Consider the following 17,406-nt stretch of genomic DNA (forward strand, 5'->3'; position numbering starts at 1 on the left):
GCCCAAGTTTAAGGAAGGAAATAGTTCTGTGCCCTGCAACTGAACCTCAGGAGCTTCACTTAAGACCCTGTGTTATACTCAGAATGAGCATCACTGATAATCTCTACAACACATATAATAATGGTCTGCACCAAACCCTTCATGAATAACTGCATCGGGCTCTCTGACAACACATCCTACACACAGTGGGAGATGTCTCACTACTCACTCTGATTAAACGGCAAGAAGAGGGCCAACCTGGCTCCTGAAGGGGAAAGATTTTAAAAAGATGTATTATGAAAAGAAAGGGTGGTAGAGGCGGCAGTCTTATGGACAAGCAGACTCAACGAGATGAGCTTCTGGCTGGCAGCCCATCAACACTGGGCCAGCATTGTGAATAGATAGCTATGTGCTAGAGGGCAAGAAGCAAGACTTTTGAGGAAGATCAAGGGAGCAAAAGCCAGAAAGGCATTTAAGTCAGCATCTAGAGCTTACATTATAAAGGCCAGTATTGATTCACAGTTACAAATAAATAAGTTTATCCACATATATATATTTTTTCCATAATCATCACACCAAATAACATAACCAATGTTCTTCACTTACTCTTTGAAACACTGCTCACAGTTGGTTTTATTAGTTATTATTTTTTGTCCTAATTGTATAAAGATCCTTTACAATTAAATGGCCTTTAGAAATGTTTTATGTTTAATGTTCTACCTCAGAGCTCATGTGACATTGGGCAAGGACAGCAAGTCTCAAAGCAAGTGTGCCATATATGTGTCCAGAGCTTTTGTAAAAATTCATGTCAGCCCCTAAACCAGCAATGAGCAGATAAGGTGTGGTCTTCACCATTAATGCATTAATGTTCTGTCTAGCTGACATCACCAATATGGGACAGCTTCTGATGACACAGGTAAACTCCCACTCTGGAGAACAGGCAGCTCTTGCCTTTTCTAAAACAGCACATATATTTCTCAGAACAGGCAAGAAGAGCTATGGAACAGCCAGGCAGCCATGAAGTGTAATAAGAGAAAGGCACTGGGATGGTTCTGCCCGCCTCAACTCACTCCTTTTCCTCTACACAATTCTCCAGAGCTTTAGCACTCCAGACTCTGGGGGACAGGGGATGGAAAGCAAAGTAAACCCACTCTGGAATATAAAAGCTATACAGGAAGGGGAGGCATGTGGATGGATGATAAATATTCATCCGTTCATTCATTCACTCAATGCACTTTCAAGCCCCTTGTCAACCAGGATTGCCTGTCAAAAGGTACTTTGGCTTTGATAAAGAGCCAAGCCCTAAACTCTAGATTTGAGTTATGAAAGTGAGTCAAAAACAAAGAGTCTAATTTTAACAGCAAGATAAATGGGAGACAAGCAGATACACCACACTGGTGACTCCCCGCTCACTCACCCAAATGGTTATGCAAAAACCAGGTCAAGTCGTAGGTGGAGAGATTGCTATTTGAGCCTTGATATTTGAGTCTTTGATCATAGATGTCTTTATTTTATTTTATTTCAATATTTATTTTAAATACGTATGAGCATTTTGCCTACATATATGTATGCCCATTGCCCACATCTCTGTTGTCCATGAGGTGAGATGAGGAACCGGATCCCTTAGAACTGCAGAGAAGGATGATTATGTGGGTGCTAGCCCTTGAACCCCAGCTCTCTGCACGAACAAGTGCTGCTGACCATCCATTCATTTCTCCATCCCTTCCTGTAAGTCTTGCAGGAAGAAGAGGGAGAGGTCACAGAGCAGATAGGGAAAGGAAGCAGAAGGTAAAGATTCTTGGAAGACACCAGATAGAAACAGGAAATAGCAATTAGAAATGGAAGGTCTCGATTAACAATATGACGATTTTTAGTCAGTTTAGACTCTCAGTACCTGCCTTTGTTTAAAACAGTTTAACTTAGACAAAAAGAAAGGAAAAGTGATATTTAAAGATACCTGGTATGTCTTTATATGTCAAAGTATCAAAACCGTTTTGAAAAAAAAAAAAAAGAGAATCTGGTTCAATCCCTTTGCTTTGCAAGTATTTATTTTATCTTTAAATAAAGTCAAAGTGAATAGCTTAAAATGCTTGGAAAGAGTGGCATGTTTGTTGGGTTTTTGTTGGTGGTGGTAGTGATTGGTGTTTTGTTTGTTTGTTTGTTTGTTTATTCTTTCTGCTTCTTCAGTAAGAGACTTGAAGTTAAGAAGTCAAGACTTGATGGGCTGAGGGGAGCAACCGTCAGATGGAGAACTACTCACAGCTCCAAACGCTTGGAGTCCCATTTTCTGCTAATCATGTTAGAGCCAGGAGACACTGGATTCCTGGGAGAGTCTCCAGAATGAAAGGAAACTTTAAAGCATGAGTTTTAAAGTAAGTCCATGCTATAGAAACTATAATACTGGCTGGAAGCATAGCACACTTAGAATCTATGAAAAGGGAAATCAGCTCATTTTGACAGCAAAAAAAAACTTAGCCCAATGTTTTAAGAGAATTTCCTAAAAACTCATTTAAAAATAAATAATTAAAATGCAAGAAAAGAAAAGGAGCCCCTATATATTTCATTATGAATTAATACTCACAGGATCATTCATTTATGGTGGTCCACTATATCAGTAACCAGTGAATACCTAAATTATTTACAGTTAAAGAAGTAATGAAGCAAAAATATGTGCGGGCAGAAACTCTCTTGCATCTCATCCTTTTAGCTACATCTTGACAAACAAAAATGATGAAGGTGTAGGATAAAGACCATTTTTATTATCATAAAGATGACATGAAGCTACATGCACCAGAAATAACTTCACAATTCCAAGGCTCTAAAACTTACTCATAAACTCTAGGAGTTTAAGGAGCGCCTGCCTGAAGTCATAACAGTTCCATCTGTCACTCAGCTTTATCCAGATCACAGAGTATGTGATTCATGACAGGAATGAGTGCAGTTCCTTAACTCATAATTCTATTTTTTTAAAATAGAAGTTATTGTATTTTCTCTTCCACTTTACCCCAAGGCAATCTAAACTCCTTGCTTGGAATAAAGTTGATGAGTAATCTACTGATTTGAGGATGAGGCACAAAAAAACCCAAACAAACAGACCCCAAAGATCTCAAAAATAGGGGTGCCCAAAAATGCAGAGTCAGTTTTACCATAAGTGGTAGAGAGCTTAAAAGTTTATTTCCTTTTTTTGAGACCATTGGTTACTTTCCCAGAATCATCTGCAGTGATGGGTATAAAACACAAACTGGAACTGGGGATAGTTGAGGGTTCATCTGAATGAGCGAAGACCTGAGTTCATCCTAGAACCACATAGGAACAAAGGGAGAAAGAAATTGGGGGGAGTAAAGAAGGGAAAAGGAGGGAGGGAGGAGGGAAGAGAAGAATGGAAAGAGAGAGGGAGGGAGGGAGAGAGGGAGGGAGGGAGGGAGGGAGGGAGGGAGGGAGGGAGGGAAAGAAAATGCAGCCCCCTTCATCTCTCATCAGAATCTTCAGATTGGTTTAGAAATCTTCATTTTTAGTAATATAATCAGGTGATTGTTTTACATACCTTTCAAAACCAAGGACTTAAGACATAATATTAGAATAAACTAAACAATATCAGTGTAATAACACCCATGTAAACACTCGGCATAAGGAAATTAACAAATATTATCTTGTCCTTCTGTACAGGAATTATTCTGCCATACATTGTTAAGCACAATTCAGTTAACCACTGCTGATTCTATCCAATATTTGATTAATTTTCAGGGAACCACATGAAAACCATCTCCAAGAATAAAGTAAAGTAGATATGATGGCCAGCAATTCGTTTGAGGTCATGGGCTGATATTTAAATATTTTTCAACTATCCCCAAACCAGAAAGATCAAAACTTAAGTACGACTTTGCTTAAAGACATGCCTATGGATCTTTCCAAATGTAGCAATTTCTTTGAAATTTTTATGATAATTAACCATGGCAATCTGACATATCAGTCCCCAGCAGCTTTGAGGATAGCCAGTCTCTTCAGTACTGATATTCTCAGATAGCTGAGTGGCTTCCACATCCTCTAGGACAGGATGGTCAGTAATACCACTTAACCATTAATTTCAAAAACAATAAATAAACAATAACAACAATGACTTCTGGCCTGCTTTCTATCACTGTAGAATAATTTTGCCCAATTTCATCTTTATGAAAACAAAAGCAAGCACACAGTATGTAATCTGAGTCTGGGGCTTTTTGTCCACCATTAAATTTAGAAGATTTGTTTCTATTGACATATACAGAATAATTTTCAAGGATGTTCTCACAGTTATTTACAGTCTTAAAAATATATAATTTGGGGCTGGAGTGATGGCTAAGCAGTCAAAGGCACATACTATTCTTGTAGAGGATCCAGGTTCCATTCTCAGTTCTAAGCACTCACTTTAGATCGCACATAAAACAGCAGCTTGTAACTTCAGGGTAAAAGGGTGTGAGGGCTTCGCCTGGCCTCCACAGGTGCCTGCAATCACATGCCCCCCCCACACACCTAATTAAGAATAAACCTTTAAAATATTTTCAAATACATACTATGCCCTCTTTGCATCTGTCTATACTTCTATTGTATACTTCATCTCAGATCTTAAACATCTTGATTGAGGTTTAAATGGCAACCAAGATGCACGACTTCTTCTCCCCAAGGGTGCAAGGAAGGGTGGTGGAGACATGAGAGGGGTGGAGTTTGGTTACAAGTGCACATATACCTTACTACCGAATACGGCATTTTGGAAGGATTCCTTCCTTTACAGTCATGACAAGCCAACTCTAAATTTTCTTTAACTGTCCCTCAGAGGCTCTGGCTTACACAGAATACAGGTGTCTCTCTCATCCACATCTTCTATCTCCATTACAATGCTGCAAATCTGTTCCTACTGCCTTGAAAATCATTCAGTATGCAGAAACCAAACCCATATCCTTTCCATCTCCCTTTCTCTACACATAACCCAAAACAAAAACTAGATGCAGAACTTGTAGTTTTTCCTGGCTTTCGTTATTGACTCTGTGACATCATCATTTATAGCTGCAGGAGTTAGAAAGCAGAGTCGCTTTCTTTCCCTCTGAGTTTTTTACATCCAATGTTCTCCACAGTTTTTGTTTCTTGCCCCTTAGACATGAACCTTCCATCTAGCTCCTTAGTAATAATTCAAGTCACACTGCCACCCTAGTACACCAAGCACCGAGTTACCCTGCACATAACATAATCCTAATCCTGCAGTGGCTAACTCAGCAGGCACTCGCCATGTCACCACACAGTTGTATTTCTGAAGCATAGTGTTTAACTTCACTTCCTGCTAAGCCATGGCTAAACATGGTCAGGGGACCAAAATAAACCAGAAAGGCCTTTCACCAGCCACCCCCAGGTTCCCCTGTGGTCGGCGACTCTTCCTCTACTACTCACTGCAATGCTATTGTTGGTCTTTAACAGTAAAACCAAAGCTCACACTAAGATCCCCCTCATTTCAAACAATCTGCCTAAGCAGACTAGGGGCAGAAATCTTTGTTCTGACACAGCAGAGCTGTACCTCAGATTTGTGCACGTCACTGTTTTCTCTCCATGTTGAAAGTTAAAAGTTATCCTTGCCACCACTATTGTCCTAAGAATGTTCAAGAAAAGAGTCCAAAGAGCGGAGAGTTGGGACTAAAGGGAATGGGGTCTTCTCTTCATGCTTTTATTTAATTGGTACTTTCCTAGACAGAGAATTGACTGCTTTCCTATGGGGTGAAACTGGCAACTAGAATTCATTTTCCCACCAAGCTTAATATATATAACCAACAATGATTCATGTTCCTAATTAGACATAACTACTCCCACCAGAGAAAAACACAGACCTGTAGACATTTACTGAGTCAAACAAGATCATTCAGAAATAGGCTTCAACTCAGATGAACAGATAGCTCAACGGTGAACAATACTTGTTGCACATGTATGAGGGTAGACTTTGAACCACAGGACTGACATCAAAAGCCTGGTGTGTTCTTTTGTATCCCTTCATTTCCATACTAAGTGGGGCAGAGACTGAGAGTGGAAGGGGTGGAGGATCTCTAGAACTTACAGGCTCCCAGAGTAACCTAAAATCATAAGCTCCGTATTCAATGAGAGCCATTGCCTCAAAGAAATGAGGCACACTGTGATAGAGGATGCCCCTGTTTCATCCTCTAGTCTATACAAGTGTGTGTGTACAAGTACACATTCTATCACACACACTTACTGAAATTGATAGGCATGAATATCGCACACATGCACAGAAAAAAAAAATATATATATATATATATATCACAACAGTTTTAACTCACTCTAAGCCACACTCCTAGCTGTAGCAAACAAAGCAATTTTAAGCAATTTCTGTCTGTGCTACACATCATCCTGACAGGGATCTCTTACTTCTTATCCAGCACTGAACGGTGGAATGGCAAATCCAACAGCAAATTATGAAATGCAAAACATCACAAGAATATAATGAATATTGTAAATGGTTATCTAACAATGAGACACACTGAGGAACAGGTGGCCCTCACTATAGGCTCAATATTATCCCAGTTTTACTCCTCAGTAACATGCTTTAACTCTCCTAATATAGCCCCCCATTGCTTTTAATTTGTATTTCAAAACAAATTAGTACCAGCCACTTCTTCCAACGCCACACTCCCTCCAGAAAAGGCTAAGAACTGGAGTCATTATGGCTACAAATACTGAAAGGTAACACCAATGAACTGGGGAAAGTACAGAAGATATATTAAAAAAAAAAAAGAGACAGCTGCAGATCTCTAACAGAATTTAACTTTTGTTGCTTTTGTATGGCCGTTTTACTTAAGTCTCTATGGTACCATCTCTAAGGCAACAAAAAATACTTTTGTAGTAACTCTTAAGTCTTGGGAGACAGCATAATTGATAAAATGCTTGCTGCACACACTTAAGGACCTTAGCCCATCCTGCACAAAGCCCTGAGTTTGATCCCCACTTAAGTCCCAGTACTTCCCAAATCAGACATGATGGAATGTGCCTGTAATCTCAACATTCAGGGAAGCAGGAAGACCAGAAATTCGAAGTCATTCTTGGCTACATAGTGAATTCAAGGCCAATCTGGGCTACATGAGACCATGTCTCCAAAAAAATAAAATTAAAAAAGCAACAACAACAAACAAACAAACAACCCACCACATTTCATAGAGCCACAGAAAGGAAAAAATGAAGTATAAAGTCTTGAGAACTTTGCTCAGCCTCTCTGGCTATTTGAGGAATAGTCATGCTGGGAAGGAACCTGAGAAGAAGATGTAACTGTCACTTCACCTAACAGTGGATAGAGACTAGACAAGAAATAGCTGAGCAGCTCCCCCCAGTTCACACTGTTGACAAACAGTCGACACAGGAACCTAGCAATACACAAGAGTGCTGGCTCTGGCCGCTGCACGGCTTCCTCTTTAGTGGAAAACCCATATTCAGTATAGTTACCTGCCACAGATAGGATGTTTCTCTTATTTTGTCAAGGGTCTTGGCAAGCCCTGAGTACATGGAGATATTCAGCATTTACCAATAAAGACATTAGTGCAGGAAAATTGCTACAATACGCCTTAGTTATTTTTCCTTCATATTTCTTTTCCAAATTCAAAATTCCCATGTTGCTATTACAGTTTGCATTTGAATTTTATCTGGAATTTTATCTAAGTGATATCACTGAAGCCAGACATGATGGTGCATGCCTGAAATCCCAACACTTGAGAGGTAGAGACAGAAGGATAAGTTGTTCGATGTTCAATTTCATTCCCAGTACATAGAGTTCAAGACCCAGCCTTGGCCAAAAGAAAACAAAACAACAACAACAATAACAAAAAAAACCGCTTTAAGTATTTTGATATATCAAGGAGCTGTAAAAACAGAAAACTACTTCTAAGGATGGAGACATAATGCTTCATGATATTCCAACTATGTCTCAGTAACATTTAATTAACCATTTCAGTTTCACACAATTCTAAAAACGTAGCGGTTTTTATTTTCAGGGAAAAAACGTTAAAACTTTAAAAAGAATATGCTAGACATTTTTATGCAAATGTTTAAAGGCTATTTTATTTGACACAGAAACTTTAAGAAAGTACTTTGTAAACAAGAAAAATTAAATTTATTTTTAAATTTACTTTCTTTACATTTTAATCACAGCCTCTTATAACTTTTTTCAGCAAAAAGAATGCACTTAGTACGTGCCAAGAAGACTGAGAATAACTCAACTTTAAGAGAGATTTGAAATACAAGCTTTTGTTCTCTCTTGGTTGATCATTGGCCTTTCAAAGTGTAGATGAAAATAGAAGCAGGAACATAAGGATTCCCCTGTATCAGACAGGGGTGATGAGGACCTCAATGAGTAGACGGTGGCTGAGACTTCAAAGCAGCACATGGGCAGTGTGTGGGAACCCCTACTGGGACTGATAATCAACTTTCTATTCGATCCACCTATATACACCTATACACATTTACTCTGCTGAATAAACGGGGTAAAATTCCATAAATAGGGTGAAATTCCAACCAGCCAAGGTGACTGAAATGCACAATGGTATTGTTAACTGAATCCCTAAGACTTAAATTAACACACACACACACACACACACACACACACACACAACCTATTCAAATTTACATTCAGGGAAAAATGCCTACAGGGATTCCTAAAGTCATTTGACAACTTACATAGGATGTGACATTCTAAGCAGATGAGGAAAACATTCCACTTTAGCACTTTAGCACCTGGTACTTCTCCATGCTTAACACGTTCTCTTCATTGTCACATAGAGTGAAGGCATGTGAGATAAACATGTTATGGGACACTTGAGTCATCCTGAAATTATCTCCTATGAAATGACCACTGGGAAATAATTTCATTAGATTTAGAGCCCTTTAAACTTTTGGGTGGACTCAAAAACATTCCAAAGACATTAGTAAACTCTTAAAAAACTCATATTCAGCCGTAACCTAAAGGCTGACCCTAGAGAAGCAACTTACCAAATACACATATCAGGGTAGCAAATGGGAAAGAGCAATGCAGTTACAAAGAATGAAATTGAAAATTCTTTAATTAAAGTACATAATTACTAATAAAAATTTCTGTACAGTGTACTTCAGAAAACTGCTAATAAGATGTGGACAGAAATAACACAGACATTTATTATCTGGATTGGGGGAGTAACATAAAGCTATTTTTCCAATCCTCTCCTCACTGAGGCAGTGAAGAGAGCATCGTTCGGGAAGAGAGGCTCATCAATTTGATTTATTTTCCCAGTACTTCTTAAGCTCTTAGTTGAGATGTTTTAGAGTATTTGTGTCTTTTTATGTGGATAGGAAACAGTTCCACAACAACAAGCGGTGTATCGAGCACACAGATAAGTATTTAACTTATGATAACTCAAATGTTGACATTTCCAAGACAAAGTAAGCAAGGTTAGAGAGAGGGCATGTAACTTGTCCAGAAACATGGTGCTTGTGACTGGGAATTATTAAGACTTGTGGTCCTTTGAAGAGGCTTTAACTAGGTGATCTTAAGGGACAGATTTAGGTCGCTGCTTTTAAAACAGGACTGGAAAGGGTGAGTTGGAAGATGGCTCAATAGTTTAAAAACAAAACAAAAACTGTTTTATGTAGTCGTGAGGGTATAAGAATGGATCCTCAGAACACATAAAGTCAGGCATGCCACTAAGTATTGCAATGTCCCCACAGTGAGAAAGAAGGCAAAGACTGGAGAATACCAGTCTTGGAAGGTTGCAGTCAGGTAGCCTGGATCTGAAGCTATGAACAAGAACTGATCAAACAAGGTGAAAGGTATAACTGACACTTGTGGACCTCTATGACTCCACATATGTGCTGTGGTATGCATGTAAACTTTAACACACATGAGCATACATATGCATTACACACATAAAGACAAACACACACACACACACAATTTTAAAACTGGTTGTGAAAAAGATGGCAATCTTTCCTGAAATTCACATGAGTTTTAACTTTCTTGCATTCCAAAATGTTGGAAAGCTATGCTTCTCACCCACTGTGGGAGGCCTAATCGCTGCTGGGTAGCCATGGATCTGGACTCAGCCTCATTATCTATGGATGCTCACAAGTTCCCTTTAATGTGGCACAAACTAACGAGAAGTTTTCCCTTAGGGGCATTTCATTTCCTGTCAAAAGCAGAAGACCAGGATCCATAAAACCATGGAACTGAAGATGGAAGCCAATGATGGTTATCACCAGTGCTTGCTGCAGGCCTTCCTTCTGCATTACAGGAAATTCTAAACACCTAGAATTCTTGCAGTTTCTTAGAGAAAAAGGAAGACCACCCTCACTCTTCTCACTTACCTCTAATGAGTTAGGACTTGGTCTTTTTTCCCCCTGTGGTTAAAGACCAAGACCAAAGCAACTTGAGGGAAGAAAGGGCTTGTTTCATTTCATACTTGCAGTCTATCACAAAGGGAAGTCAGGGCAGGAATCTAGAAGTGGGAGCTGAAGCAGAGACCATAGAGGAATGTTGCTTACTGACTTGCTCACAACGGCTTGCTCAGTCAGCTTTATAATATGATCCCGAATCACCTGGCCAGTGGTTCCCAGATGACCCCAGATTGTGTCAAACTGACCAGAACAGACCCAGAGTCAAATTTAATGTGACTTTTAGAAATGTGCTAATTGAGTGTAGCTTTCCCTGAGTATGAACATAAATATTCACACCACCACTCATTGATGTGTTAAGAATGATTGATCACTGGAGAGTAAAATATATGACCCAGCATGATTCAAGACTCACTGAGCATTTGCAAATATTTTATGCTTAACAATAATCACTTTGTACATGGACATGTAGTTAAAACTAATTTTAAAGGCCTTTTGATCATTATTTCTGGAATGTCATGGGTGTTTGTTCTGCATTGTTTAAGTACCAATTCAGAATTGTTGTTGATTACTCCAAAGTGAGCATCTCCCTTGAAGACAGAAGTGAATATTTCTTTTCTTAGAAGCAAGTACAAACAAGGCATGCCATGAACTTCCATAGGAAGGCATGTAGTCTAAAGTATTTCAAAACTCTTCCATGGCACTAAAGAAATGGCTCAGCTGTGAAGAATACTTGCTGAGAATTTCTGAGATCTGAAGCTGAGAACAACACTATGCAAGGAATGAGGTCTCCTGCACACATCTGTAAGTCTATGCTCAAGAGGGGCAGAGACAGGAAGATCAGTAGGGATTGTTGGCTTTCACCTTAGCCAAGAAAATGCAAGCTCTTGAGTTCTTGGAGAGCACCTGCTGCAAAGGAAGAAGTGGTATAAATATAAGAGGGCATCTGACACCATCGTCTAACCACCACAAGGGCACAAGCACACGCACACACACATACATACATACAAATCTTCAAAAAGACATTTGTATTCTGATAGTAAACTTGATTTTGCACTTCATATCCTCTGACAATTTGTACAGATGATGATAGCAAAAATTTATCTAAATTTCACACAGACAACACATTCTTAACAAGATTTGCCTTGTCTCAACCAAAGCTATTTGCAGAGGTGAATAAAACGATGTTTATAATGCTGAGTGGTTAAAAGTGGAGGAAATACCAGGCAAATATATAATCACAAACTAAGATGAAGGAGCATTAAGCACTAGGAATCCCTTGGATGAGGGATACAGTACTTAGGTGCTTGTGAATATTCATGTGTGTATATAGGACCTGACACAAAGGTGGCCACTTGACTTTGAGTAGGCACTGAAGTCTTTGGAGCAGTAAAAAGAAACAATGAATTTTGCTACTAGTAACGTGACTTAATCATGGTTCCAGTCTAATGAACTTCAGGATAGAACAATGAAATTGTGATGCAGGATTCAAATCTCTGCATTTGTTTCTGTCAGTCTTCTAGGTGAAAATGCTATGAGTTGTGGAACTGGGCAGTCTTTATAGGAATTAGAAAGCAATATAAAGGTGGTAATGGATTAATGGTATTTGTTTTAAACAGTAAAAGCAGTAAAAACTAAAAGCACTTGGAATTTTATTCCGCCATTCAATATGGAATCTCTACACTTAAGGAAGAATGAAGACAAACAGAAGCATCCTGCCTCCTGAAAATGCTCAATGGATCCTCCATGCCTACATCACTTAGATGCTTGATCATCTACTTCTGAAACTTCTGAATCTGAATCTGTATTTCTAATAAGATTTTCTGGTGGTCATGTGAATATTAAGATCCTATAAACATGTCCATATCTCTCTTAAATTGTTTTGTTCTGCTTAAAGGTCTGCTGGCTCCTAAGTAATGAAAAGAAAGGTCTACTTTGCTTCTTTAAGTATCTTTAGAAGCCCTGATATTTTCAGGGTAAAATCTGCAAAGGAAAGTTTTCAGTGTCAATTAAAGAGCCTAAGAACATCCTTAAGAGTTTTGTATGCTATAAGATACCTAGAATTCCAGCACTAGGAAGGCTGAGATAGGAGCATTTTTGTAATGAGTTCAAAGTCAACCAGTGCTACATAGTAAGACTGTCTCAGTAACAAACAAATAGAAAATCCTCTTCCATAAATATCAATAATACTTACATATTAAAATCTCTACATTAATTTTAAGAGTAGACTCATTGCCTGACCTCTTCTCAAGAGAATGAAGCTTGGCTTTGTCTGCATCTAAACTCTAGGACTAGCCTCTGCTATCCCAGACTTATGTATTCCCTGGTACTGTTTAAAATTAAGAAGCAAGAACTCAGTACAGCAACTCAAATAGTTGCCCATCAGCTATTTGGTTACACAATTAGTTCACCATCATTGCTGTGTCTACACAGGGAGAACTTACTGAAATTCTCTCATCAGCGTAGGCATCCCTCACAGGTTAACTTCTGTTAGAAGAATCAAAGAATAAAGGTCATACCCACTAACACTCAGCTCCCAACAAATGCGTTCATGCTTCCTGTTAACATGTCACATCTAAAATAACTGACAATGACTTCAAAAGTAAGATTATATCAATTTAAGGCAAATTACTTATTTTAGAAATGAGAGTATGGTGATGATCTTTAACCAGGTGCAAATTTGAACTTGAAACTCATGTCTATCAACCTTAACCACACTGATGAAGAATGTGGTTGGTTCTGGGACATGAGGGACAAACAATACACAATAGTGTCGACGTGTAATACTTCTAAGATCAGCAGCCATGGCCAGAAGACACTGACAACTATCTTGTTCTTGTTTGACCCAGAACTCTGAGGCAAAAAGCCACAAATGAGGATGAGTTATGATTAAAACGTCAGTTTGGAGTAGGATGTGGTGGCATACACCTGTCATCCCAGCAGCAAGGCAGCTGATAGAAGAGGATACCAAGTTCAAAGCCAGCCTGGTTGCATAGTGAGTTCCAGGTCAACCTCGACATTAATCACATTTAGAACAACAGCTGTTCAGTTATTTTATGAGATGTGTTATAATCCCTAAAACATAGCTTATGGGATGCCTCTGTTTTATTATGACACATCAACAACGAATAAGGCTATTTCCAAGTATAGCTAGTAAGAACGGGATAATTCACCAGTAGATAAAATAAAAACAAGTATGAAGTTAGTATTATCTAAAAACAAAGCATATTTGGAAACAGAAACAGCTACCTGATAATCAGTCTCCTTGGGAAAGACCACCTAAGACCACCATGTAAAAGCAACACAGTAGCAATCTCTCCCTATTTACTTACATGGAGAATTTAATGGATTTTTTTTTTTTTTTTACATATAGACACTAGAAAATAGAACAGAGTCTTGGGTTCTGCTATTTTGATTTTCTGGGTCTTAGCATTTGTAGAAGTTTTATGGTTTTCACATACTCTGATAGTTTCCTATAGTGATCTGTTTCCTAAGAGTTATTTCAAGCAGACTTGCTACAGGTGGCTAGCTTGTTAACTTGCATAGCTCCAGTTCATCAGCACTTACCTTAGATGAGGTCCTATACTTTCCTCACTGTAGTCTCCTGTAGCTTCTAAAAACGTAAGGCCTTGGCCTTGACCTTGGCTATTGCTTTCCCTTTTTAGGCAAACCTGCCATGAACTTGGCTTGCTTCTTGGTGGTGGTGGTGGTGGTGGTGATGGTGGTGATGGAGGTGGAGGTGGGGGTGGAGGGTGGTGGTGGTGGTGGTGGTGGAGGTGGAGGTGGAGGTGGAGGTGGAGGTGGAGGTGGAGGTGGAGGTGGAGGTGGTGGTGGAGGTGGAGGTGGTGGTGGTGGTGGGTGGTGGGTGGTGGGTGGTGGTGGTGGTGGTGGTGGTGGTGGAGGTGGAGGTGGTGGTGGTGGTGGTGGTGGAGGTGGAGGTGGAGGTGGAGGTGGTGGTGGTGGTGGTGGTGGAGGTGGAGGTGGAGGTGGAGGTGGAGGTGGTGGTGGTGGTGGTGATGGTGGTGGTTTGGTTTGGGTTTTGTTCTTGTTGTTTCCTCTGTTCCTTCTCCTTGTGTATCCCTACCTCTGTCCCACTATTACCTGATACTCAAAGCAGGCAACAATGCCCCACCCCTTTCAAAAAAATCATGTAATCAAAATGCTAACCATCATTCTTCTTCAGCAACATGTAGAGCTAATATTTACTTTTTAAATAAATGTAGGCAGCATAAAATTGAAATAGGGTGTGGCTGGAGACTTGGCTCAGCAATTAAAGAGCACTTGTTGCTTTTGTAAGTTTTGTTCTCAGTGCCCCCAGTTCCAGGGAATCAGACTCCCCTCTTCTAACTTCTACAGACACATATATACACATTGACAAAACACTCACATATGTAAAATAAACAGATAGAATAGGGGGATTTCTGCTCTTCAGGTGTTCCAGGTCCTGGGAACATTGACTAAACACTTGATCATTGAGCCATAACTCTGGCCTTTCACCTATATTCAGTGGCAGTTCATCTCATGAACCCTTTACTTTTAAAAGGGCATATCTGGAGCCCAATGGTCTAACCTGTGTCAAATCCACTATAGGCCCAGAAATCAACTGAGCATTCTTTTCAGTAATCTACTTCCTGGAGTAATTACAGTAAACACCTCAGGTTCCAAAGAAACCCAGTCCATACCAGGTAAGACTATCAGAGGCTGTCCTATCAGTCTAGATTGTCAGAGTCCACACAGCTGATACACACACATGCACAGTGAGTCTGAGTCGCATCCCATGAGTAGCCACACCCATTGTCTCTACACAACAGAATAAGCATTGATGGAAGAGGACCACTGCTGCTTTGTCTAAGAGATAATAGCCATATTTGTAAAAGTCAAATCAGAACTATTGTTTGCATGGCTGGCAAGTTATTGACACAGGGTTTCATAAGAGGAAGAAAGGCTTTTTCATCTAACGGTTGACCCGTTCCACTCCCAGGATTTTTGACTAAGGGTTCTGAGTCAGCCAAGAACAAAGCACCTACTGGTCTCTCTAGGACACGGTTGCTAATATCAGAAGTGGTAAGTGTTGACACGGCTGTGTACCCAGTATATGCTCTTTTTTTTTTCCACAGAAAATTTGGATTTTAAATGACAGAAAGTCGAAGAATTGGGAAAGGTCAAATAAGGATAAAAGACCAACACTGACAAGCAGGATTAGGCAGGCTAGACAGAAGCATAATGTTCAATGATCTAAACCAGTGAGGCTAACTAGTTTGGAAGACATTGTCACTATGTTAGCCACCAACACCATTAGAGTTAGTACGATTCTTCCTAGTATTGACATCTACTAACCTCCTGCTTCTTCTGCATTCACCGATGGCATGGCTTCAGACTCTACATTCTTTCTTAGTATTTAACCTTCCCCTCTCTCAGCTTTTTCATCAATACTTCAAGCAAGCGCAAGTCCTTCCTACTCTATAAAAACAAAACATTTCCTGATTCTCCACCAAACTACTTCATTTGTGTAAACACCTAATCTATTATTGTCAGAACATTTTGAGTGAAAACTCCATCCTGTGACTGGCCACTTCAATGCCATCCAATGCTTCCTACCACATAGACAATGGTCTCCCTCCCAGACCCTGGGTTCCCTAACTCTTGCTGGCCTAGCCATGCATGCCCATCTAGTTTCTATTACTTACTAGCAATTCTGGACCTATGTTTGCCAGTCTCCACCCAAGACTCCTTCTGCCTGAGATTCCTCCTGTTCACCACCATGCAGAGTCACTCTGCAGATGTGCTGTGATCAAGCACATTCTGTTCTTCTCCATGGCTTCTGGATCATGACCTGTTCTCCAAGACATGCCATAGAAACTAGCATTTCCCACCCCCAAGGCAGATCACAAGGACTTTATTCTTCCCTTTGACCATCAAGAAACTCTTTGGCCACCCAGTCTAGTGCAACAATAAGTCATAAGACGCCACTGATTCCAGAAGAGCCTGGCCTCTCACTCTGGAGGGGACGACTATGTCCAGATAGGTCAAGAAACAAGCCCTGCTGGATTCCAGTTTTATCAGCAGGAGACATGATGTAGTCTCCACAAAACCTCCAAAGGACAGGACGAGAAAAACCATCAGATCTGCTTAACTGGAGAGGCTTTCAAAGGGTGATTCCAGGAAAAGCCAGGGAACTCTGTACCTTGATCTGTCGCTCTGTCTCTTTGTCTCCCTGACCCCCCTCCCCTTTTTCTGTCTCTCTATCCTTTCAGAGATAGTCTCTCTGCATAGCCCTGGCTTTCCTGGAACTCACTATGTTGAAATTAAAGGTATTTGCCATCACATTGGGTCTATCTCTTCATTTAAGTGTCTTACAGATGTCTCCATAACAAATTAATAAATGTTAAGTATTAAGTATTTCCCTGAGCTCCGTGGGCCGTTTTCTCAGCAAATGAATTGGGAACTAAGGAAGCACTATTCATTCACCAGTTGGTCCGAAGTCCAAGTTAAAATGCAGGAGCTTACAACCTGGTTGTAAGTGGGGAAAGAATAGAAGTCTTCGAAACTCAGTCCTGTGTGATTCAAAATTAGCCACAGCCAAGATCAGACACACGGAATTGAGTTGCAAGAGACACTGCTGATTTCTAGTTCACAACCAATTGCTTACTTGCTGGTGGCGAAAATCCCCACACACCTGATGTCAGAAGTCTTTGCTGAGAGTGATATGGGGGCTGAGGAGAAACAAAACAAACGTGTTTCTGTAATGGGCAGCAGGATGCTGCCCTTGTGTCTGGTCGTTTTAAATGTGTGCTTTTTGTTCTTTCTCCAAGACGTTTGCTGCTTCAGCCACCCATTCAATACTCAAACACTTATAAATTCACCATCACCATATTTACACATTCATTTTTTTTCCCTCCACACCCTTGAGCTTTGGCCTCCTCAGAGGAACAAGAAAAAGTGTTGTTGAGCATGGCGAAGGAGACAGCCAACAAGTTAATGCAACATGATCCTCAGGCTGCCATCCTGTACCAGTTTCTATAGCTATCCTATACATAATAAACA

The 17,406-nt window shown here is 40.0% G+C and overlaps 1 protein-coding gene across 2 annotated transcripts in view; it reads right to left on the reverse strand.

The window, feature by feature from the left end:
* Window positions 1-17,406, reverse strand: part of Pla2g4a (phospholipase A2 group IVA) — a 137,318-nt gene that overhangs the window by 78,822 nt on the left and 41,090 nt on the right. The window lies entirely within an intron of this gene.

Source organism: Grammomys surdaster, unplaced genomic scaffold, assembly GCF_004785775.1.
Source record: "Grammomys surdaster isolate TR1022 unplaced genomic scaffold, NIH_TR_1.0 259, whole genome shotgun sequence".
Taxonomy (NCBI): Eukaryota; Metazoa; Chordata; class Mammalia; order Rodentia; family Muridae; genus Grammomys; species Grammomys surdaster.